This window comes from Alligator mississippiensis, chromosome 9 (genome assembly GCF_030867095.1).
Source record: "Alligator mississippiensis isolate rAllMis1 chromosome 9, rAllMis1, whole genome shotgun sequence".
Lineage (NCBI taxonomy): Eukaryota > Metazoa > Chordata > Crocodylia > Alligatoridae > Alligator > Alligator mississippiensis.
In genome coordinates this window covers 65,851,206-65,877,672 of record NC_081832.1, presented here as the reverse complement: position 1 = coordinate 65,877,672, position 26,467 = coordinate 65,851,206, and the positions used below count along the sequence as shown (strand labels likewise).

At 42.8% G+C, this 26,467-nt stretch overlaps 1 long non-coding RNA gene across 1 annotated transcript; it reads right to left on the bottom strand.

Moving 5' to 3' along the window:
• Positions 1–4,372: 4,372 nt before the first annotated feature.
• Positions 4,373–25,807, bottom strand: LOC132252490 (uncharacterized). The gene is made up of 3 exons (XR_009464405.1): positions 25,198–25,807; positions 19,436–19,534; positions 4,373–5,966 (listed from the first exon to the last, which is right to left on the bottom strand). It is a non-coding gene; the product is annotated as an uncharacterized LOC132252490 (long non-coding RNA).
• Between the last annotated feature and the right edge of the window lie 660 nt (positions 25,808–26,467).

The following is a 26,467-nucleotide window of genomic DNA, read 5'->3' as shown; positions in this document are numbered from 1 at the left end:
TAAACAGGCGTGGGAATTTTTAAACAATAGGAAATATTTTCATGTGTGTGTGCATATCTGCATTATGAAAGAGTTCAGGGAAAAATCTCTCTCCCCCTCTTTATACTGAGAATAGTACAGATCTGGGCTCCCTATCCACTTAATCTCTATCCTGGTTTCAACATCCTGGATCTCCTAAGTAGTTGATTGTTTCAACTTTGAAATATGTTTCTAGTTTGGAGGAAAAGGGGAGTAGGATGATGTGTCACTTCCAACTCCAATCTTTGCATTCATTTTACAAATGAAGCTAAGTTTAATAATTATGTATTATACCACTTAACTAAGCAACGTGCATTGTTGTCATAGTCTTCTCTTGGACTTCTCAGTCAAACTAAAAGGTCTGAATAAGAGACACTGTTTTAAAGGAAGCATAACAAGTTTCCCAGTTGTCTTTTTCTAGACTGGGGAACCACACCATTAAAAAAAAAGACTATACAAAAAACGGGTTTCAAGGGGTTTTTGTTGCTATACAAAAAAGCAATAGGTAATCATCATATTGCTCAGTGAACTTTCCATGAACATTTGGTACCGAAAGGCAATATAGGGGGAAGAGAATTTTCAGCAGAGAAAGTACTGAAAATTAAGCATATGTAGCCAAACAGTTGTATGCCTGAAAATGGAGATGGTACAAATATGAGAGATGGCTTTTTTGCTGCTTTTGGCATTTCTTGAAAACTCAAGATGTTAACAAAATATGTAAAAATGTCTCTCAACATTATCTGTGCCTTTTCCAAACAACTCCACTTTTCACTTTCTATCTTTATCAGTATTCTGTGTTTTTGGTCTGAAATAACCGCCTTTGAACTAGCCATGTATTTGAATAAGTGATCCAGATTGTATTGGATCCAACATCATTAATCCATTGATGAGCCAGTAATCTCCTCATTAATAATAACAGTTCATCAGTTTCTATAATATAACAGAGCCAGTATTTTTTTCCTTGGTGTCATGACCCAAGTTAATTTTTCATCACCTTGTTCTTTACTTTAGACCCAAATTTAAAATAAGTTCAGCTCTTCATTGTTTTACTTTGACTTAGCTAATGCTCATCTGATCTGGTGTTCTCTCCACTTAGTATCTTAGTCCACTGCCATGTATCAAGGACAGTGAACACTATTGTCATTAAAGATACCCTCATGGAATACCAGAGTGGATGGTATTCTGCACAGTAAAGCCAGGGGCAGACATTTAAAAAGCCCGAGCCTGAACAGATTCAATTTTTGCAGGTTAGTCTAACCTGCAGAAATTGAACTGATTTGCAAGTGGATAGACGTTCATTTTTGATTTAGGAAATGCAGGCACATGCCTGCAGCAGCATAGGCTAGAAGCCAGGGGCTCTAGAGCAGTCTTCCCTTCCCTTCCACAATGCTGACCTAAGGGGGGGACATGGCCAGGCAACGGTAGGATGCTATGATTAGGGAGGGTTTTATAATGCCACCCTGGCTTACACTGTTCCCAGCTGGAGTGTGCCTGGAGAGGGAGGGGGTAGCAGCCCTCACCAAGCTTTTCCCTCCACTTGCTGTTCAAGGGGAGGGGAGTGTTGCCAGACCCCGTCCCCTGGCTACCACTCTGAGGCAAAGGGCAGGGGGGAGGTGGAGGGGAGGACTGCTTGTGCAGACTGCATGCATCTATTAATGATACTGATATTTTCAATCTCCCTCTCCCTGCTTCTTCATACTGTCTGCAGCAAACTGACTGGCACTGCATTAATTGCAAACTAGGTCATTTTTCACACCTTTCTCTGTCCGTTATTGAACACCGACAGATTGTGGGCTTTGAAGCAAGCCAGCAGTCAGTAGGGAGCTTATCAGAACACAAAGCTTATCAGTTCATCAAGAAAACAAAGCCTCTCTCATTAGTTCAAGCTCTTCTTAAACATCTTTTTACAAAGCATTTTTAAGGAAGATCAGAAGGACATCATCAGCTGGCCTGTTGATTAGCTCCAAAAAGCCCTGTGTGGACACTATTCTGTTTGCCTTTGTTTCAGTGAAATTGGAGACACACACACATTAGGTAGCATGGGGGTGGTGTGACCGTGACCAGATGCTGGCTCAGGTTCATGCTGCTGGAGTCCATGCTGGGGGGCGGCGGGGGGCGGTCCCTGCTTGAACAGTGAGTCCCGGCTGCAGTCTCCACCTCCTTCTCAGGCAGCTGGAGCTCCAGCTAGGGAGGAGAGGGGTGGGGCTAGCCTTATTCTCTGAACAAGATAGCCCAGCCCAGCCCAGCCCAGGGCTGAAAAGCATGCTGGGATGCTGGGGGACTCTGATTTAACTTAAACCAGGAAGGGGTTGGGGACAGAAGTTCTATAAACTGGTTTGGCCCAAATCAGTTAAGTCTTAGACCAATTTCAGCCGTTTTGAAACTGCTTTATGTGCACTGAACTTATGTTCTGTTACAGGTTTGAACCCATTTCTGTTCACTTAAACTGGTTTATGTGTAACTTCTGTCCTGAGCCTAAGTAATTCCTCTACATGTGTTGCCTACTTGCACTTGCTGCATCAAAGCATCAACATCTATTCTATGTACAGTCCAATTCAGGGTCTAACAAATCTGAGGACACCTAAAACTTCAGAGTTGTGCTTAGACATTACATCACTTCAACTTCTTGTAGTGCCCTGACACAAAGAGGAAGGATAGCCTCTTGATGTAAAGGAATAATGTCAGCAGTTGTTACCAATATACATCATCTCTATAAGCTTCAAGCAATCTCTGTAAGCTTCAAGACAGCTTGTATACTGTCTGTCTACAGTGGTACACATAAACAGACAGTCTGTAGACAGGCAAAACAGTTCCCATGGCTACCTGTTTCACCTTTTTCTCAGGTCACTATATTCTTTACATCACTTTTGCCATTTATGTAGCTTCAACTAAAAAAAAAGCAGTAAAATCTTCCATGGTATTTCCATTGCTAGCCCAAACAATTGTCACAAATTTGTATGTGTGGCAGGCCAGTAGGGGGTGCTCCTACATTGAGCCACCCAACTCACTGTGCCCGACCACCTTCCAGGCTCTGAGTGCCTCCCACAGTGCGCCTCATGTCTGGCCGACCCCCTTCCTGGAGCACACCCACTAGCCTGGGGGTAGAGCTGACACCACCCAGGGGTGGGCTTGATTCTGGCTCTGTGGCCTCTGGGAAACACAGGCCTAGTAGCCCTCGATGGTACTTGACTCACTTCAAGAACTTGGGGTGCTTCTGACAGTTGGAAGCACAAGTAGTAGTCTCCCTTAGTCAGCCGAACCAAGGGGACCCCAAGGCATAATCTAGACTCACTCCCAATAAGTCTCCCATGCTAGGTACAAAGGAGAACTTTATTGGTTACAAGGAGTAGGGCTGGAATAGGGTACAGAGTTGAGTAGTATCAGAGAAATCCCATAGAGCAAACAGGGTGGCTGGAGTACCCTTTGATCACGCATCTGAGTTACTGCAGGCTATATATCTAGTTAGATCTCAGGTAGCTTACTCACAAGTATCATCCAGAGGCAGGTGGAGATTCCCTCTGGAGGCAGGAAGTTCATTGATCATGAATTTTGAGAGAGAGAGCAAGAGATAGGGTAAGGTGTGTATCCTCTGCTGGGCCCATCCTAACCAAATTGTCACAGAGCAGAGTTTTCAGGGAGAAACAGAGGTGGCCTTCTGCCACACGTAATACTAGCATAGATAAGGACTCATTTTTCACTTGAGCCAAGAGTCTAAATACACTTTGTGTGGTACAAAGTTCATATTTCATCAGCAATTAAACATAAAATAAAACTAGTAGACAATGACACTTCATCTTAGCTTCCAAATGAACTAGAAAACTATTTGAGAACTGTGTTCTAATGTTCACTTCATGCAAGATGACAAGGAAGCCACTTTCTATAGATGGTGAGGTGTGTTATTGCCCTCCTGCTAGGATAATTGTGTCATTTCAGTCAGATGTCTTTAGATCACCCAAACAAACACAAGTTAAGAATTCTTGCACTTTGTGGCTGTCACCAAGAGAAATAAAATGGCACTGAAAATAGGGCATGGAGTAGATGGCTTCATTTCCTGAAGGAGGTTAAATACACATCATGTAAATGTCAGCTAACGTACATAGTTTGCTCTGGAAAATGAAGGTAACTTCCAAATTTGAAGGTGTCAGCCAGAAATGCAATCAATGCAGCATAGTCAGTCAATGGAGCAATGCACAATTTTCAAAACAAAAAAACCTGGCAAAACTTACCAGATTTTGGATCTCATCCTAACCCAAGACTCAGCCCAGTGTCAAGAAGCTTTCTGCAAAACTGATCCAAATTATAAGTATATGTGAACTAGTTATTGCATAATTGTACAGTTCAATTTCTGGTCAGTAGGGAGGGGAGAGCAAGGGAGGGAAGAGAAAGAAATCACTCAGCACTTTCCAGATACTTCCTTTTGACCCATCTTGGGACAGCATTAACAAACTTAGCATTAGCAAAGGGAAAGGCATGTCAGTTCTTCTGAGGGATGGGAAGGATAGGAGGAGCAGTTATTTTGCTGCAGGGTCTGAAGAAGAGGTATGTAATGACAAAGGCCTAAACATAATAAGAGAACCTGCTGTGTGACTTCTCTACTTCCCCCAGATTGCTGTCACCTGTAGTTTTGGATTTAGTCATTAATCCAAACACATTTGCTAGTTCACTGGATGTTTCTCCCATGGGCGACTGATGCCTCCCGAGTCTGCAGGGCACCAGATCCCCGATGGGGGTGGTCCTCCAGCAGCCAATCACCGAGCCAGCAGCAAAACTAGAAGTGTTTTGGTTTCGCGGCTGGCACTTCCATGGGGTGCACAGCTGATCTCAGGGGGTGCACATGCACCCAAGTGCACCCCCTATGTGTCATCACTGGTTTCTCCCATATCTAAGCTACATCTGTAGGTCACCAGAGTCACCAGTGTTGTCAGGGTGGACTTCATCAGTGTTGTTATCTAACTGCATTGGTGGTGTTTGAGGGTTGGGTATTACTGGTCACATTGGGCTCCCTCAGTTTCCATGGTGTGTGTGTGTGTGTGTGTGTTGTCAGGATACCATCTGTGATACTGTCCCCTTAACAAACTCACTGTTACAAGAAAGAAACTGCAGGTTTTAGTTGTTAGTGACAAAGAATTTGGCCAGGTTTATTGTGTACAATCTAGCCTAGACACTAATGTAACTCTTCTGCCAGGCCCAGGATAGCACTACAAGGAAGGGCTGGGTTCAAATTTGGGGAATTTGGGGCATGAGCCCCCAACCAGAAACCTGGGAAAAATAACCGTTACTGGGGGTTCTGAAAAAATAACTTCCCCACTTGCAAGCAATTTGGTTATCAAACAGAGAGTACAAGTGTATTACAGGGGAATGAAAATAACTACATCTCATCAAATACCACACCCCATCTATTAAACACCTCAAAATATCAAATACCTCAGACTCCCTGGGTCTCTTAGTTTCAGTCTTCATCTGAAAAATCTCCACCACGGGGAGCTGCTACTTTACCCGGTCCAGGGGAAGGCGGGGAGTCTCTCTCCAGGTTACTGGTGGGGATCACATCAATGATTGCCATTTTGGGGATGCCAGTGTTGCTCTGGGAGCACTATCCAGGTCTCCACCATTCTGGGGTCAGTGCTGAGGTAAGCTGCCTATTACCGGTCAGGGTCTCTGCGGCCTCTTGGGATCGCTGTTTGTGGTCACTGCCACTTGGAGCTGGCACTGAGTGTGCCATCTGGAATTGCCGCCACCAGACTGCAGCTCTGGGTGGCCACCAGCACTCTGCCATGAGGGTCAGCACTGAGGTGCACCACCTGCTGAGGATCACCTTTTCTGGGATTTCAGATCTTGTTCTCCTTAGGAAGACAGCTTCAGCTCTCTTTCATTAGAGAGGGTTTTACAAGCCTCAGCAAGGATATCTCCAAAGGGTGACTGTGGTTTGGAATCTCGCTGAGCAATCCCTGCTTAAAACAAACAGAAAAAAGTTGCATGCCACTCCACTGCAGGCCCCAGCTCAGGTCACAGTGAGCGCTGCCCTCCTGGACCCCTGCACAAATGTTTCCTGCTGCCCCTGTGTTCCTTCCAGCTGCAAAATATGTGGGAGGGAGGCCTGGTGACAAACATCTAGCCATTGACGCAAAGATTTACCCCTCCCCGCCCCCCACTTCCTCTCAAACCTCTTACATTTTTTTTAGGATGCTGATCAGGAAATACACATAAACGGGCTCCTAACCTTCTGAACCACATACCAAAAAGGTATGCAAATGGGAGAACATATACAGGAGAACGGAGATCTATTATTAGAATACATGATCCAACATACATACATACATACATGTGTGTGTGTGTATATATATATAAGCAGGGTTATACTAGCATTCATAACCAGCAAGCCCATGGTGCTAGCCAGGTTATTTGCAAACAGGGTATGGGCATGAACAGAACCTGTAAGACCAGTATGAAGTATTAAATGTTCCCAGGCCCTTTCTTATACAAAGATCAAAACAACTTCATGTTTATACCATACACATCCTAGTTCTTTCCAGCTGCTAAAATGTCTTCAGCTGACATCATCCACACCCAGGTTCTTGCCAATTAGTGTACCCTTCCCATTAGAAAGCCGTCTCTGATTGCCAGGTCACTGATCTTTGTTTTGGTGTTCTGTACTGGTCTTATCAATTCACCCTCTATCTGTTGGCCTCAGAGGCACCTCTAAAACCAATGAGCTACTATACCAGCACTTCCATGCAAAATATATACGGGTATGCCTAGTTTTGTATTTATTAGGGCCTACTTCAGTTCACACTGGGCGAGTCTACACATACCTCTTTTAGGCAGGTTTTGCCTAAGATCATGATTTTAAGAGCTCATTAAGGGCACAAGTTTACAAGTAGATGCTATTAATGCACCTTAAAAATGGTGTTTTAAGGCTACATGAGCCTGAATTTGATACCTGAATAAAGCAGGTATCAAATTTAGGTGAGAATAGATAAGTTGCATTAGTGCATGTGTAGACATGCTAATGCACATTAATACGGTGTGCATCAATGGATAGACACCACATTAATGCTCAGTAGTGCATCTGCATGTATGCTAATGAGACTTAGCTATTTGTGCCTAAATTTAATGTTCCTTAATGCGAATTAGCATGTCCACATGTGGATGTACACCTGAATCGCCCACATAAGGTGCATTAAGTTTAGGTGTGTGTAAATACACGTGTAGACATGGCTGCTGTTAGCAGGGCCTTTTTGGAATGTGTATATGCACTGAGCAATGCTTGTATTTCTCCATAGGCTAGTGAGGCCTACAACATCTAGCAACTATAGGTCGTTATGGATAAGGAATTATTTAGAAAGCTTTTGTTTCATAGGGTCTCAACCCTTTCCTCAGTACTAATAAAATCGGAATGAAACAGGATCCTTGTGGCTTAATGTTTCCTTTGTTTATTCTGGTTATTTCCCACCTGAAGTCACAATCCTCAATGACACATACTAATTTCCACAGCTACCAACTGAGATATCACACACAGAAAATAATGAGTTTCAAATGGGAATATACAACAATAAAATACCAGGGTGGAGAAATGTTTACAAATATGAATCAGGAGAAATGTTTGTAATCAACTTTTCATCTGGTTGTACCATTTCTTTAATTATATCTTCCTGGGTTTTGCTCTTCTGTAATACCAAAGTACCAGGATATCCACCTCACAAGCAGCACAACACTAATAAAACATCACTACCAAGCTAAAGCACTGCCTTCTTGGGGCAGGCCTTATGGTCTAGGTATTTTCCTTATAATTAACAGCAACTACACTAAGTATAGGAGGAAGTAATGAAGCTGGGGGAGGGGAATAGAAAGTTTAATTTTTGAGTTTGGGAAGAGGGAAAAGGATAAAAAAAAACCCTAAAAAGTTAATTTTTTCTGTTTAAAATGGCAGACTTAAATATTAAAGAGTAGCTAAAACTGGGTGAGCTTTGCAAGTAGTTTAAATCTGGCAGCACAGTTGTGTACACTAAATTAATTCTTCAGAATGACTCCAGGTAGTCTTTCACCTGTAATAGTACGAAGGTAGAAAAACACAATTGACATAACACAGGACAGGTTACCAGTTCTTCTCTCATGGACAAGGTGGGCAAACTCACTGGTTTAGTGATAGAGCAGGGTATTCCCTGTGGGAGACCTGAGTTCATATTCTGACCTTCTGCTCCTCCTCCTCCACAGGATGGTAAGGAACAGAGAGCTGGCTACTGAGGTATGTACACGTGCACATGAACACAAACTCACATGATTTAAAAACAACTGGCAGCTGCTGGGTGCTTTGCTCCTTAGCCTTTTTGCAAATCTGGCCATAAGTGCCTCCCTTAGCTCATGAGGTACATGCCAGTTGTGCAATTAGAAGACCAAGTGTGTTAGTCATGTGCCCAATTTGTCAATCATGCCATTCTGTATATACACTCTTTAGAGATATCCATTTTATGGAGCAAGAGTAGATAGTAGGAATCTGAACCCAGATTTCCTGTATGGGAAAACAACGTGCCGTTAGATGCTGAAAATATTTGAAAATCTGACCCCAGGGATATGGAGCACATTTGAAAAGCGGTTCTCGTTACCTCCATGGCAAAAGCAGATGTCACTTATATACCTCACAAGACTGCCACGATTTACTTCATTACTACTGACAAATTGCTTTGCAGATAGAGATGTTGAATTACTACTAAGGGAGTGGAAGGGTTTACAAGTTCTCAAGGGGATTGTGAGATTAGCTTTTGAATGGGGAATGAGCTTTGAGTTATTCTACAATGACCCTTGGTAGATGATCACCATGTCAGAGAAACAATTGTGACATCCTAATAGGATTGACTGAGGTTACATGGGGATAAATATAGCTCTCTGAGCCATCACATAGGCATAACCTTTGAATGCTCTTCCTTGTTCCTTGTCTTGGGTCAATGCATTTCATTTTCTAAAAAGGTTCCTCTTCCTGGAATAGCTCCAACATGAAACTGGGGAGTTTTACTTGGTACGTCAGTCAGGTTTTTACATTGTGAAGTCTATGTGTGTGCTTTGCATAAGAGTTGCACTTAATCCAAATTGGCAATGACACAGGGGTTCAAAAAGTACTCACACTTGTGTCTCTTTAGCAGGGAACATTAGCCCCTTTGTACCTGCTATTAGTTATACAGATCTGGAATGTTGTTGCTGTATGAAGTTGTCTGATTTTTTTTTGAAAAAGGCAGAAAGAATGTATGGTTCACGGTATTGAAATCATCACCTCCACATAATCCAGCTGCCCAATATTCACTAAACACAAAAGCCTTTTCCACAGCATTGGAGTTGTCTTTAAAGGAATCATGCAAGATATTTCCTGGTTCCACACATACACTGGCCTTTGACCAGTTGTGGTTTCAGTCCCTCCAACCTGGAACCCTTCCATGACTACCTGCTTTATTCTTCACAAAAGGGAAATTGCTAATGAGCAATTATGTGCCAAATGGGCAGCCTTCCAGTAGAGCTGCTCTATGTTGGACAAATGAGAATGTCCTGTTTTTGCAATTGGCTACCATTCAGAAAATGGCAGGTGGCTAACAAAGTATGCAGTGGAGATTTGTTTTGGCTATCTTTACTGTCAGGGTGAACATATTTTTCTTTTGAACAATAAAATTTCATACTAAAGGAGTTCGTACATGTCCCAGATTAGAAATGAGTGTAATAAGGGGAAGAAAAACACACTTGTTAAGAAAACTTGTCCTGAATGTATTTCAGGATTTTTTGTGTTTCAAATTTTATCTATGATAATTGATGGGGACCAGATGGAAAATTTTCCAAATGGACTTATGGCTATATTTTAAGAAGGGGAAATAAAGCGAACAACAAATGTGCTTGTGTTTGAATTCTAGATGTTGCGTGAAGTTATGCAAAGGGGTGGACTGATAAATAGTACCAAGTTAAAATGGAAGGGGAGAGGGGGGGATTGTTGTGCATCAGCTGCATCACAGTAGCTGTTTTGTATTTCTGCTGTATCTCATGATAAGTGGAAACTAAACTGCAGTAATTTGGCAGTTGTTTCATTTTGAGGTAAACTACCAGGTTTGGCTTTTGCTTTGTGCGGGATGGAGCAGATGCATGAAACAGTTGCTATGGATCACCTGATGCATGGCAAGTTCTCTCCCCCGACACTTTTAACTTGGTATTATTTGCTCATTTGTTCATACCCTAAGGCTGCTTCCAGTCTGTTAGGCTGCATCTTGTTGTCTGTCACTGGAAGGAAAAGAAACAGGATTTGAATGACAGATTGTGAAGTGCACTTGTCCTGCACATGATAAGAAGCTGAAAGCTTCCAGTATCTGGTTTGCTTTTGTCATGACAATGTTCATTCCAATCATTAGAGGTTACAACTTCATCTGTCTTCCAATGTGTCTGGAGAAGAAAATGTAGAGCAATGACTAACACTTTTCCATTTCTAAATTAAAAGAAAAAACCTCCAAACTACAAAGGTTAAGTTCATAAGATGCTAGCGTTTTTAAAGGTCAAAATTAACATTAATTCCTGCATCAGTTCTGCTGTTTGTTGATTCATTCATGTATCCAGTAAGCCAGCTTTCAAGACAGCATCTCTAAGCACTGCCCACTGTTAGCCTGCACAATGAGTCATCTTCAGAATGCTTGACTCTTATTCTAATCTTGGTTAAACGGTACTTGCTTAAACCTAATTTTCTTCTTATTCTTGCTTGCATGAGCAAAGTCTTGGCACAAACCCAGGGTGCCAATTTAGTCTTAATCTTTAGCATGGCTGGAATCATGCTTCTTTCACCACTGCGTACTCAGTGGTATTGTTAAAGACATTCCAAAAATCATCTGGCAGTATGAGAAGCAAAGGCTCCTTGAACTAGATGGACAAAAGAGATTTAGACAACATCCAAATACTCACTTAAGTGCTGCTCAGTAGGGCTGTGTGAAGCTTTGCGTGCTGATTCAATTTGAAGGAGATTCAGCCCGATTCAGCGGCCAAATCTCTGAATCTGAATTAAATCAGGAGACCAGTAAAAAGGTCCGAATTGATTCGGAGAGCTTCAGAGATTTGGGCAGTCTCCACTCGCTGCTGCAGGGAGCTGGACTTGGACTCTGTGCTGGTAAGTATGGAGTAGGGGGGTGGAGGGGGGGGGCTGGAGGAAGGGGGAGGGAACTATGGGGGGACCCCACCAGGCCCCATCCTCTGTCTGCTCCCCCAGCTCCTCAAGCACCCCCCGACCCCTGCCCGCTCTCCCAGCCCTGTTGATGGCTGCCCCGCATGGCCCCAGCTCTTTTTTTTTTTTTAAAAAAAAAGCTCCACACTCACCAGCTGCTGCTGGGCGAGGGGGCGATCCCTGCTGCCTCCCCACTGCCCTGCACTGTGTGGGGGGCTCTGCCACGAGCCCCCTGCCCCCCTCATGGCTGCACTGCCTGGCCCCAACTCCTGGTTCTCTAAAAAGAAAAAAAAGCCCTGCACTCACAAGATGCTGCAGTGCAGGGCAGTGGGGATCACCCTCTCTTCCCTGCCTGGCAGGAGCCAGTGTGTGTGTGGGGCTTTTTTTTAAAAATAAAAAAAAAATCCAATTTTTTTTAAAGAGCGGGGGCTAGGTGGGGCAGCCATTGACGGGGCTGGGAAAGTGGGCAGGGGATGGGGTCTGTTGATTTGGAGATTCAGTTGATTATGCAGTAGCTGAATCTCTGAATCAGATTCTGCCAAATTGATTTGGGACAGTGATTCAAATCACCGAGTCGAATCACTGTCCCCGGAATCGGCCGAATCTGAAGTGCATACTAGCTGTTTTGCATAGACCTACTGCTCAATAACACAGACACTTACATTTCCTCAAATAAAGTTCCCAGACAGTGCTGGAAACTGAACTTCAGATACAACAGCTGTGGTAAAGTGTCCTGCTCTGACAACATTTTTCCAAGAGAAAGCTCCTCTTGAAGTGAAGGAAGGACAGTGCATGTGTCTTTGGTCTCTTTGATGAAACTACCAACATGGGGCAAATTTTTGTCATCAAAGCACATCCAGAAAGAACTCTCAATGGGAAAAATTAATTTCACAAATCCTGCCAGCCTGTTAGGCAAATCCTGTTTATGGTTCCCAACTGACCCAAGCTGCCACTAACACACTGAAGTACCGGGGTATTAACTCCAGCAAGTTGGAAACAAAAACAAAAATAAACCTGTCTGCACTGCATCTAATTTTAGAAAGAGAACAGATGTGTGTGGTAGCAGGAACACCAATGAATGCGGTGTGTATAATGAAGATAACTTATGGGTAAAGAAACAAAAATGAGTCAAGTAAGGTTTAAAGAAAAGTTAACTGGAAAGCTCAGCAGAACTTGAACTCTTCTAGCCAAAGAAACATTGCCCTGTGGGAAAGCCACTGCCTTTGTTGAGTCCGTGGTACTGTGGTGGATAGTTTACACACATAACCAGAGTTTACAGATGGTAGAGATTTGATGAAGTCAAAGTAGAGAGCCTGATTCACCTCTCAGTGTAAAAACTAAGAATTTCCATGACAAATGGAAGTACACTAATGTAAGCATAAGGTCAATTAGATGAGAAAGGCTAGACAGCCCAAAGCTCATAGAAAGTTTCTTTGTTTCAGATTTTAAATGCTTTCTCCTAACAATAAGAATGCTGATATCCACACAGGCACTATTTAAAGCTTCTCTCTATTCTAGTTTCATGCCTTTCACAAGACAGCTGCTTTCAGTTAGCCATGAATAAATAGGAACAGCTTGCACACCTTAAATATTGGTCTGAGAAATGAAAAAAGTAAGAACAATGTTCAGGTTAATCTTTTTCTTCTTGTATCCTTGTCATAAACTTAATGTTTTCCCAGAATCATGCACAAGCCATGACTCTTTCCATAGCTGCAGCAAAGTTATCCTTTGTATTGGTCTCACCAAAGAGTCAGCAAATGAGCAGGTGCTCCATAGTCTGAACCTCACCATACTCATATATATTTGTATCATTAGAGTAGCCCCACTTGTTCATGTTTGTTTTTGATTTTCCATTTGCATGCGTAGGTGACTGAGGCATCACCATGTTGGCTCATCTATATCTGCCCCTCTTGGAAGGTCCTCCTGGGGTTTTAGGTCCATTTCACCTGATTGCACATAATCTTTTCTTCCGTAACCTCAGTTGTGCTATGTCAGCCATCATGTCCAACAGAGCAATGCTGGTCGCAAAAGTCTTTCATGTTTTAAGCCATTTTGTTACTTCTGTGTGACCACAGAGTGATGCCTGGGGTCTTCCATCTGCTATGATCTTTCTTTTTGGCTTGCTACCTTACTTCTGATATCAGGTGGTTCAATGTCAGCCAGTGAGTATAGGCTAACCTTTGGTATTGGCTTTAGACATCCCCATTATTTCATGACAGCTGTCATTTCTTGGCATGAACTGATAATTCCCATACTAGACATGCATACCCTTGCAGTGGAGTAACACAAGGCAAAAGGAGTGGTTCGTAATGTAGTTGGGTTCGCTCTCCACTTTGTGGTGACCAACTTTTGAAATATGGTGTTGCGAGTGCTGACTTTCCCCTTCATCTTCTTTATATGTGCTTGGAAGGTAAGTATTCCTTCCAATGTAACCCTGAAGTATGCAGAGTTCAGGTGATTAGTCAGTGGGATTCCACCCCAGGTGAAGTTTAAGTTCCACTTCGCTTCCCTGCATTTTGGTTGGGTTGGTGCAAAGTTGGTTCTCACTGTGGTAATCCTAGAGGGTGCTCAGTGCACAGGTCAGTCTGTTCTTGACAGTGGTGAAGTCCTTCTCTTGTGACGTGATTCATAAATCATCAGCATATATGAAGCTCCTCATATTACCCATATCTGTATGGGTTGGTCATTGGTATAGATGTTAAAAAGGATTGATGCTAGCATGCTACCCTGTGGGAGGCCATTTCATTGTCATTTCTGGTGGCTCCGTTTTTTGCACAGTTCTACCTAAAAATGTCTGTTCTCCAAAACAGATTGGATGAGCTGCACGAGGTGGTACTCATGCATCACACTGTAGACTTTGGCAAGCAGGTTTGGTGGTTGACTGCGTCGTATGCTGCTACAAACATAGCACTTGTTATCGTCCCTTTCTGAAATCCATCTTCTAGATGCGGGGTGATGTTTAGTATTTGGCTAGTGCAAGACTTGCTTGGTCTATATCTGGCCTGTTCTGATATTAGATGTTGTTCAATACAAAGTGAAAGGTGATTGATGATAAGGCGTTCATAAAGCTTCAAAAGATGGCACAGAAATGACACTAGCCTAAAGTTCTGTGGGCCAGAGGCATCCTTCTCTGGCTTTAATAGAGCTATTACACCATAATTTAAGTAGTCTAAGGGCTGATGAGCAATTGTTAAAATAGTGTAATACCAATAACTTGGTTGTGGGAGTAGTGTTTGATCTGCTCCTTGCATATATCATGGAGCCCAGTGTTTTGCTGTTCTTTAAGTGACTTATTCTGGCATCAAGTTAATCCATTGTATATGACGTGTTAAAATGATTTTCTATCAGATCAATTTTCTGTCTAATCCATATTTTAGGCAGTTTTTTTTCAAAGCTTTATCATTGAGCAGGAGCCGGCGAGTCATCCGGTTGGCTGTGAAGTTGTGGTGTTGCTGTACTTTCTGTGGGTCATTACTCAGCTTGCAAGTGGTTAACCATACGTTCCTGCTAGTGTGGGTCGTATGTATTTCTTCGATCGATTCTTTCCATTTCCACTGCCTTTCTGCTTGGAGCTTGTTAGCTCGGACTGTTCCTGCCACAATAGTGTCTTCTGAGAAAGGTTCTCAGAAGGATCTCAGGTTAATGAATTTGAATTACTAAAATTCAAGATGAAGATGACACAAATCACTAAATAAATGCAACTTTGAGCCCGGTTTTGCCATCTTACTGCAGTCACTATGACAGACTCAGCTGCATGAACATGAAAACATGTGCATCATATAAATAATATTTGTGAAAAGATTGTAAATTTCAACAAATTATGCAAGAAATTTTATGCTGCCAGGTTTAGCAATACACAGGTGAAGAAAAGCATGTGGGCTTTGTAGAAAAGTGGGAAACATCTGCCCATTGACCTCTACAAGGAGTATCCCAACACTCAAGCAAAAGAGCCCACTTCCTAAACGTGAGATACCACTCTTCAATCTCAGCTCCTGTGACAGCTGTTTTACCAGGGCTAAGAACCTGGAGATCATAGCCTGCCTTGGAATAATATCAGCTCCTGTAGTCTGATTTCATGCGAAGTCAAGGAAGTATGTAGCAAGCATATGCTAACTTGGTTCCCAAGAGAATAGGGTTGGGGAGGGACATCAAATCTAAAACATGTCCACCTGGACATGAATTGGAAGGAAGGAGAAGAGTAGGTAAGCAAATAGGGGCACAGGTCCCCACGGTTTTAAACTGATTTTTGTGATTGTCACGTGCGAGTGCCTCATGCCTCCCAAGGCTGGGGGGGCACAGCAATTGCCCGCAGGTGGTGGCAATGGGGGTGGGGTGGGGGGGAGAGCGTGGCAAGCGCCAACCACCTACAGGCGCCATCGGCACCATTGGCAGTGGCCAGTATCAGGGGGTGCACTGTCAATCTCAGGGGGTGCACGTGCACCCACGTGCACTCCCTACGTGTCACCAATGCTGTCATGTACCTTCTTGCAAGTATTGCTGCACATGTTTATTGTCTACAGAAGAGGTGGGCAATTATTTTGGGCAGAAGGCCACTGAACCAAGTTTGGTGAGCTGCCAAGGGCTGCATAGGTAGTCCTACCCCTTGATGGCTTCCCTCCTATGCTGCATGAGTGTGGCGAGCACTGGCCCGGGGGGGACTGCCTGGAGCCAGGCACCAGTGCCCTGCCTACTGCTGCTGACCGCACTGCCTGCCAGGGCAGCACACCATGGGGGGGAGTGTGGGAGGGGTCTTCCCACCCCAGGCCTTCCCCTACACCTACACCCTGCCCAGCCAAGCTCCACACTGCCTCTGGCCCCTGGGTGGGGGCTCCACGCTGCTGCCAGCCCCAGCCCTATGCTCTGTGCTGCTGCCCAGGTGCAGCCATGCCCCCACCCCCACCCTCCCTTTCCCTACCTGCTGTCCAGAGGGAGCTGGACGCATGGGAAGCCTGCAAAGGCAGCCCCACTCTGTGCTAGCAGGGCAGGGCTGGGTCCTTCTGCCCATGAGTGTGAGAGAGGCCTCTACATCTGCCCTCAACATACACTCCTACCCTTGTAGGCGGAAGGGCTTGATGGGACACAATTCTTTGGGGGCTCTGCGGGCCAGATGAAAGTGCCTGGTGGGGTGGATCTGCCCCGCAGGCCATATTTTTCCCACCCTTGGTCTAGAGGCTTCTGAAGGAAACTCTTGCATGTACTAAACCGATTGGACTGCCTGGTAACTAGAGGAGCATAACCCAGAGATGTGACTGGAAAGTGATTGGATTGCAGTATCCCATTGCAAGAAGATGTGGAGCTATAGTTTCATTACTTGAGATGGGTTCATTCAAGAGCCTGGAAAAATGTTTCAGACAGCTTGCCTAGCAATGACTATTGTCTTCACCCAGCATATGTACATTTTACAGAACAAGAGTTCAGATGGCAAATCTAGGCTTTAAAATGGATGGAAGAAATTTTGTCCACTGGGCCAAAATGATGATTTACAAGCACCTTGAGGTCCTCTTCCAAACTTCTCTGCTGCAAGTTCCTGAACCTTTGACGACACTGAAACAATCCTACCACAGCAATGGTAACACTTCAAAGACTATGCATGCCGGAGCATTTACAGAGATTCCTCATCCTCTGTGGCAGGTAGCGCACTATTTTTTTCATTGAAAATTATGTTCTTTACAGCAAGTACAGACCAACAAATCAAATCACACAAATGTCCGAGGCAAGATTTCTCCTTAGTTCTGGGTTTTGTAATCTTCCATGCTTAAAATGCACATATTTACTTTTTATATACAAGTGACAGAGAATGCCCTTGTCTACTTTGTTAGCCATGTATATAATTACTAGTGTTACATAAATCATGTATATGCATTTTGCACAAGCAACTGAGCATCCATAATATGGGGGGAAGAAGAGTATCAAGAGTGCCACATTTGACTAATTTAGTAGTAAATGCCATAGTTTAAATGCTGCTGAAAAGGTGCTTTTCAGAGATATTCTTTGTTTGCTTGAAGAGTAATGACAAGGTTTGAACTGTGTCAGATATCCAGGTTGTAGCCGTATGGATCTAGAGGAAGATGCAATTAGGGCTCATGGTACAGGTGATATCTTTTATTCAACTAACAAGATTTTTACAAAAAAAATTCTTTAATTGCCAGCTTTTGGGCACAAACAGCCTTCATCAGGCATAGGAGAAAAGATTGCAAAAGTTCTCCTGGGTAGAAATGAAAGTTCATATTTCATAAGATTTCACAGAGGAGTCAATAGATGGAAAGTTCCTCTGGGCAGACATTTCTTAGCTTTTACAATCTTTCTCCAATCAGACTTCAGAGTCCTTGTAAAAAAAAAAGGTTAAATGAGGAAAACTGCTTCCAAAATGTTAAATTTGCACCGTTCAAGTATTAGATCACTGAGTATCTTGGAGAAGTTAATTTCCCAGAGTTTCCCCTCATGCATATTTTACTAATGCTCATTAAGGAACGCCAGTTATTAAAGGAAAAAAAAGCCCATGTGTGCATGAAACCTGATCAGCCAAATGTCTTTCCAGCCACCAATCATTTCTATCCATGCAGATACAATCCTCTGTTGTAACTGTTGGAAGATTTAATTGAAACAATATTTGAAACCATGGCTTTTATACAAGTTCTATGCAGTCTCTAATTGCATCCACTAACTATAAAATATATAGAGATCTATTTATACTGCAAGTTTGAGGCCTGGTTTTTGGCAATCGATTTCTCTTTTCCTAAGAATCAGTCAGCTTTCTATTGGCACATTAGAAAACCTAGCCCTTTGATAATGTTTTTTTTTCAGGTTAGCTATTTGCTGGTTAAAAATATGACGATTAATCCCACACAAAATTACCAAAGGACAATGCTGGCTTCCCTATTTCTTAATGTTTTCAAATCAAGTCTAGATGCCTTGCTAGAAGCCATATTTTAGTCAAACCCAAGTGACTGCACTCAGTACCAGGATAACTCAGTGAAATTTAAGGGTCTGCATAGAGACAAGGGCAGACTGCAGGATCCACAACTTCCTTCTGGCCCTCAGCTCTACAAAACTATACAAAATACATATTAGACAAAGTAGATATATGATTAAAGATGTAATCATCATACTATCAGCCTTAGTCAGGGATAGCACAGCATGTCTTGTTTTCCTGTTGATTAAAATTTGCAAATGCTCCCCTGCTCAGTGTGAGCCTGAATTTTATTAGTAGATGTTTAGGATTGTGAATCTAAAAAGACGACAAAGAAAGGTTGGGAACCCCTAGCTTAGAGCCTCACCCTGTCATAATCCGACCCTGTTCCAGCTGATTTGAGAAGCATGGCACTTTGAAGTAAAAGCTACAGCAAACAGCTGAGATGCTTGTCTTTTATCCAGCAACCATTGTGAACTAAGCACATTGCGAACTACCGGGATGCAAACGATCCAGGCTCCATCGTACACAACAACGAAGTCAATTTTTAATGGTCGGTTTGCTAGGATAAAGTTACTAACGCAAGGTTCTGGATTCCATCCTGAGGGCCAGATGCCTCAAAGTTTGGTCTTGTGGGACCTAACTCATTTACTGGATCTATCTTGGAGCTGTCAAGTTTTCCTTCTGCAGTATGATTTTAAACAGCCTTCAGGTGCAATTAGACAAGGCACAAGATTGAAATCTTATTTACATCTGCATCCTAAGCTATGCTGTGTGCTCCTCACCCAGGTGGAGACAAGGATGGGGCACTTATATTTATCACCTCCCACACATGTCGAGATGCTATTCATGTAATAAATTGGAAAGGCATGCAAAAAGTTGCACAGGCAGGTAAATTTATTACCCTGACAAGCCCCAATAATTCATCTAATGAGACTAATTTGAACATTTGACACTCCTGTTCAGTTTCAAACAGCTGCCTTTACATTTTTAAATCAACCCAGGAAGGAACGGTTTCTTCCTTCTCCCCACAAATAAAATTTTATCTAAATTATTGCACTCACTGAAGGCTTCTGATGGTTTTCCTCACTTCGAATACCGTGAATTCCATGTGCTCCCTGAAAAATCAACTTGTGTTCAACGTGTCTGTAGCATCTCCTGAAAAAGGTAGCATGGTGTTTGAGTTTAGCAGATACATTTTGTTGATGATGTGTTAGGTGGAATGGAGACCATTTGTCTCATCCATGGCTTTACAGCTTCAACCCTGTTAACAAGTGTATAATCATCCTGTTTGTAAGGTAAGTAGATATATTGAACTAGAATCCATTTACCTGCTTTCAGTATAACTGAAGCCTCTTCTTAATATGATGTTTTAATTCAGGGGTGGTTTCCATAAAAGTTGATGGTTTGCCTTTTATATCATCTCTTCTCTTTAAAAAAAAGACAGAAATAGCCATTAATATTGGACAGCTGACTGGTTTAACAAGGCCTGTCATGTTATGTTAACAAAGTACCTGCCACTGTCCATTGGTGAGAAGAATCGTGCATGCTTTTTAATTGAAAAACCTGTTCAAGTTCATTTCCAGACAGACATTAAGCATGTCTCAGTGCTTCCTGCTTTCTGAGAAAGATGAACTCATTCTAGAAAGGGTGCGGACGGACACTGGTGCAAAAGTCTATAAAGCAATTCTGGCTTATCAGCCTGCTCTGTAATGCTGTATGTGGGCACTGTAAACTAGCTTATTATTTCAGAGGCGGTCCAGAGAACATACAATTACTAGTTCTCTTGTTGATAGAGAAAATCATTTTCATGATCTCTTTTTGGCTTAGAGTTCAGTCTCTCTCAAAAACAACATGTACAGCTCCAAAACCAAGCATCTGGGCCTATAACCTGGCTCCAGTGCATCAAAAATGACACCACTTCTATGCAGCTAAACAAAATAAGCCACAAGTTGACTATACCAAAGCCATGTGAAAGGTAAGAATCACTGTATCCAGAGGAGAAAAAAAAAATCAGTGGTATGTCTGTAAACCAGCAAAATGCATGTTATACATTCTGTGCTATTAGGCTTCTGACTCTGCTGGTTATAAATAAACCCTACTCAAAAGCCACAGCACATTTTAATAGTCCTTTCCTTAAATCCCCATCACAGTAATAAATAATTAGTACATTATTTTCCTGTGCAAATGCCTACCTATGGAATGACTTCAAAACAGTTTGTTATGACTACCACATGAGCCAGACTATGTGAGAGGCAGTCTGGCATGCTTGAGAATCAAAGATAAAGGTAGTGAAAAGCCTAACATTTCTATGAGAGTCATTAAGGGATATTTTGTGACTATAAGACATAGCAGAAAAGGAAAAAATAATTACCTAGTTGCAAGATGTTCTCTTTGGGGGGTCACACTCCAGTGCTACTGTTTATTCACATAGTCTGATTGCTTAATTAGTGACATGGATTATGTTATTGAAAAGTCCTTTCCTTCCTAGCTCTTGCATTATTATAATCCCTAGGGGGGTTTTGAGTGCTTAAGTTTTTTCAAATATTTTTTAAAAATCTACATTATTTCATATAATAGAAAGGAAAATACATTGCACAAAACAGGTTGCAGATTTTGCTGCCTACATCAGAGCTATGCAGGTAATGTGTGCTCTCAGTTGATGTGATTGAAAGGTCAGAGAGAATTCAGGCCCATCATTTAGCACCCATACCACACTTTAACTCAGTGTGAAAAAATGTGAGGTCAGGTATCTTAACAAGTATCTTGCATCAGGCTTTCTTCAGCTTGCAAAGTTGTTACTGGTTGGTAAGACCATGGCAACTAGTCCAAAGCAAGAAGTTTTGCAGTAAGTGGTAACTGCAGTGAAACTTCTTCCCCCAAAATTTCAATAAGATTAAAACAGGAATTTAGAAGTAATTTTTGGTCAGGTTTTGAATTATGTGCAGGTACAAAAAAAGTTAGAATTAGTTTTCAGTTGCTTAAAACTTTGTCAAACTTCAGCCATTTTGAGACAAAATTGTATGTAGTGGGTATTTTGTATTACTGAAATAAAATGTTATGCTTGACCCCCCCCCAAAATATGTTGTTGTTGTTGATGGTCTAGGCAAAATGGAAGAAGCTTGATTTGTTTGATGCTACCTTTAATTGGACTAACTTTATAGTTGGGAGACATATTAAATAAGGGATAAGTTTTTGGGTACAAAATAACTCAAATAGATGAAAAAAATGTTTTGCAAATAATTTTTATACGTTTTGCTCTCATTCTATCATTCTATTTGGAACTGAAAACTCTCACAAGTACCCTAGAAATGGAAAATCTGAGTCCTGATCTTGGAGCAGCATAATGAATTGCTTCTTATTTGTTCCTGTGCAATGCATTTAAGGCCAGATTCTGCTACTCTTGATTAGTGACTCAGTGTATACTCTCAATTAAATCAATGGATAAAGGTGCTGCTTAGTGAAAGAGTGGCAGCAATTCTGACCCTTACCTGGCGATATTAAAGAGGATGTTCAGTCTCCTGCTCTATCCTTTAACACTGTTCTTCATCAGACATTTTAATCATAAGTTACTTTATCACATTAAGAATTCCTTAGAGGTAGCTGTTTTATTTTTATGCTGTACCTGACTATTCATATTTTTAATGGTGGAAGGGTTAATTATCTTTGTTTTTATGCCACTGCAGCTTTTAACTACTCCTAGTGTTTGTGGAGTGACATGGAAGCATTATTTTAAACTCAACAACACTTCTAGGCTCTGAATGCCCCTCTCATTTCACTAACCTCTTTCACACTTGAATCCATTATACCTGCAGCAATCCTATTCAGTTGTTTTATTTGTTTACCTCCTTGCGGTTGAAATCTTATTGAAAGTCTCACTGCCAGAAACCTTTGCCCATGAATTGTTTTCTCCATCATTCCTTATAGAAAGTTATTAGGTTATTCCTTTTTGATGGCCAACATTCAGGGCAATCAGTGGCTAATGGTATTTCTCAAATTCTAGTCACTGACCATTCTCAAATGTACTCATAATATAGGTAATGTTAGGCAACCTGCCTATTATTAAGGTTTCCTGATACTTCCTACTATAAGGCTATGGTTTCAGTTGACAAATTTTAAACACTTTTTCCATGGGTCTCTGCCCTACGATTTATTTATTTATGAAATTTCACCCCAAATAGTTCAGCTTCTGTTAAGGATGAGATGTGCATGCAGTAGGTCTAATGGCTTCAGCCCAACTGATGAACAATGTGGGGGTTGCTATATTGCCTCCTTGTAGAATTTCAGTTTTTGATAAAGTGAACTGCAAACACAGCGATTACATTTAAGAAGCCATGATTAAAATTGTGTACATGAAAATTGACCTGCCGTTTTTAATTATGTAATCACATCCTATTTATCCCCAGAGGTACCCTGCCTCATTCAGCCTTTGGAATGAATAGAGCTCACTTAATGAGCAGCTGTTTAATATTGTATTCTTCCTCCTCCTTCAATGTGTGGCCCTTTGCTATGAGGATAGCATTATTAGTTCCCTCATGGCTTGTCCGTAGTGTTAATTAACATGAGTGCTTCACAGATACTAATGAATTTACCTTCGCAACACCCTTGAGAAATGAAGGTGCGTATTACCCGTTTTACAAGTGGGGAGCTGAAGCACAGAAAGATATTCAATGATTCATTTGAGACACTGATGACCTGCTTTTCTAGAGTACTTAGCTTTACAGCAATTTATATATTTAAAAACACAGCCCTTACGGACTGTAGTGAATCTGTGGCTAGTAAGCGCTTCTGTAAATCAAACTAAGGGCCTCAGGTCAGGTCCTCAGAAAATGAGGGGCATATCATGTATGATCACCTGTAAAAAGCCTGGTTTAAATAACTTACTCAACATAAGATAAAAACTGTGTGGCAAGAACAGGGATAAAATCCAGTTATCTAGGACAGCTTTCAACTGCCTTCATCACATGTCTCACTCACTACACCCTATTCAGTTTCTCCAACAAATAAGGTCATTAAAGAAATAACCCCCTTTGCTACAGAAAGTCCAGAGCAGGTCTATGCTTGGTGCTGAATTAATGGGGGTCTTGCAGAAAACCCACCCACAGTATGTGTTCAGATCAATAAAACCCACCAGAGTGCATATGATCAGAGGTGCCAGTTAAATTTACTCAGGAAACCTTAATTCTGGCATATACAGGTTTTTGGGCTAGAGACAGAAGTTACACAGAAATCAGAAAGGGCATTTATACACATACATTTTTGTGCTGCAATGTGCCGGATCTCCAGCACATTGGAGCAGACTCAATTAATTGAGTCTGCTCTGCTCTGCGCTGTGTTGCACGCAGCTGTATAAGCAGCAAAATTCATGTTAGCCTACAGAAAATGGCAGCAGTGCACATTTGAACTAAAACACCTTTGGTGTGTTTTAGTTCAAAAGCACGCTGATATGCATTTCACTATTTATGCAAATTCATGCACCACAGTGCTGGGTGCTTTTAAAAGCACCCGGTGCTGTGGTGCAAACATGCGTACAAATGCCCACATTGGTTTAAACTTGTAACAGAACAGAAGCTCAGTGCACATGAACCAGTTTCAAAGACTTACCTGATTTGGGTCAAACTGATTTATGAAACTTCTGTCCTAGACCCAGACCCAGACCCAGACTCAGACCCAGACCCCTTCCTTGTTCAAGTTAAATCACAGTCTCCCAAAGTGCAGTACTGTGGGTCTCCAGTGCCCAGGGGCCAATGCTTACATTTGCCACCCCCCATATGTGGCTGATCACCAAGTGGGGGCACATGGCCAATCACCCAGCTTGTCCCGGTGAGCACAGGCGCCATATCTGCATGCAGGGTTTCAGCAGGCTGCCACTGCAAGCTGGGGCCAGCAGCAGCTGCCTGGCACAGCCCGTGCCAAGCGCTGGGATAACTGTGGTGCTGCCACTGGCCCCAGTCTGCTAAAACCCGGCATGCAGAAATGGGGGCCCGTGTCCCCCAGGAAGAGCTGGGGAATTGAACCGGAGGCTGGGGAAATGTTCAGGTCTCTGAAAATTCCCCCAGTTCCTGGTTCGATTCTCCAGCTCCCTGATCTTTCCCCTAGCTCTCTGATTGCTTCCCCCAGCTCTTCCTGGGGGTATAGGCCCCCAGTGATGCAGGATGACAGCAGGCTGCCACTGCCAGCTAGGGATGGTGGTGGCTCTAGGCTACTTCCCCAGCCAGCAGCAGCAGCCTGCTGAAACCCAACATGCAGATCCAGGGGCCGTGCCCCGTGGAAAGAGCTGGGGGAATGATGAGAGAGCTGAGGATTTGAACTGGGAGCTCTAGCTGACAGTTGGAGCTGCCCCAGCTCCGGGGTAGTGTGCAGTGCCTTGCTGAGCCGTGCTGCACCAGCACGATGGCCATGACCACTGTTCTGGAAACGGTGTCCCAGACCTGGCATTCTGGCGGCGTTCTCCGCATTGGCTGAGGTAAGTAACAGGGGTGGGTTACCTTTCAGGTTCTCCCTTTCTCTACTATCTCTCCTTCCCCCTTCACATCTAGGTTGTGTAGCCCAGGTAGTACTCAGTTATGTGCTCCCCTCTCCAATTGAAGGGAATGTTAGCAAGGCAGGTGCGCTGTGGGGTGAAACTGCCTACTACACTCAGTTTCCTCCTTCCCCATATAGAGTAAAGCATGTCTTAATGCTTAACTATATACAGATTTATTAATATATAAGAAGAGTTAAAAACGGAACATATATATAAAAGACATGGGAGCTATATGCAATATATACACAACTCTGTACAAATACTCTGGATGCAGGCGAGGGATCTGGCAAGCAAAGGTTTCAGTAAATGTGATGCAATCTTATACTCTAATGAAATATGAATCTACAAAGCATGAGGCCCTAGTTCACAAAATATAAGGCACAAGATTCACAAAATATAAGACGCAGGCCAGTGGGTGCACAAACTTAGATTGCCAAGAAAACCAGAAAAATAACCTGGGTTACCCTGGAACAATAGTGGGACCCCAAAGATACAACCCAGCTTGAATAGCCCATGAAGAGAACCGGTCCCTCAGACCCTCCGTGCACCAGCCCGTGCACCACTCACCGTGCTCCCACGTGGTGGGGCTGGGGTGGACACGGCCACTTTGCCTCTCCCCACACAACAAAGAGGCTTCGGGTTCTTCTGGGGCACCAGCTCTGCCAGCTCTTCTTTGCCCTTTTCTCCATCCTTCGACGCAACCGCCTGTGTGCCTTTTTATTCCTTTCAGGGGCTCCACCCCCAAATTGGAAACTGCCCAATCAGAGAAAGGGGGTATTAGTTCCATCTCAGGTCCGGCTCTTTGCCTTGCCCTGAAGTAGGGGTGGGGCAAGCCTCTCCCCTGCCTTTACCTGATTGGTGGGGGAAGGGGAAATACCCCACCAATCATTTCAAACTTTTCCAAAGCTGGTACGCCAGGCTGCCACCGGCAAGCCCACCACAGTTGACAAGGGTACCTTGACAAAGGTGAATGAGGAAGTTGATCTAGGACATTTTTATGCATGCTCTGCCATTTTGAAGCATGGGGATGCTGATATAAGACACCAAGGGCACTTTTAATTAGAGTGGCTCTCGGAGATGCTTTAATTAAAGAAGTATTCTCCCACCCCACCTTGCAATGGCAGGCCAGCTGGGCACCAGGTCAACCCAGACCTGGGCTGGCAGCTTCTGCAGCACCATGTCAACCTGGGCATTGAATGAGTTTTAGTTAAAGTGCCCCCACCACTATTTTGGAAGGTGGGCATGCTGATATATGAAATGTGGAGGCTGCTGGAGATGTGCTAATTAGCAGAATCCAGCAGACTCAATTAATTGGGTCTGCTCCAATGCGCTGTAATTACAGTGCACTGGAACAATCTCCCTGCACGTATACACGCACCCATAGCGGCCATTTGCCACATAAGTGGCTAAAGCAATGTACTTAGTCCCTCATTTAAAAATCAACTAAGATTGAGGATTTTTTTAATTAGAATTTAGGATCTCACTCCCTCACCCCCAAATTAAATCAAGTGGAAATTTATGAGCAAACCCCTAAACTGAAGGCAGAAAAATGAAAGATTATCTTTCATACATCCAATTACAATCAAATAAGAGCTTGAAGTCTTGTGATATTTGAAGAAATAGGTCCATGGTCATGTAAGAAGCAACATGACTTTCTATCAATTTTTCACCATTACTTACCAGCATCATTGTACAGGGATTCAACAAGACAGAAATAGAGCCATCAGGCAGCAAAATTATAGAGAACATCCTACACCTGCTTAAAGGCAATAAAGTAACTGTATTATTTACGAGTTTATCAAAATGTCACATATACAAGTGCAGTTGACATTTTTTC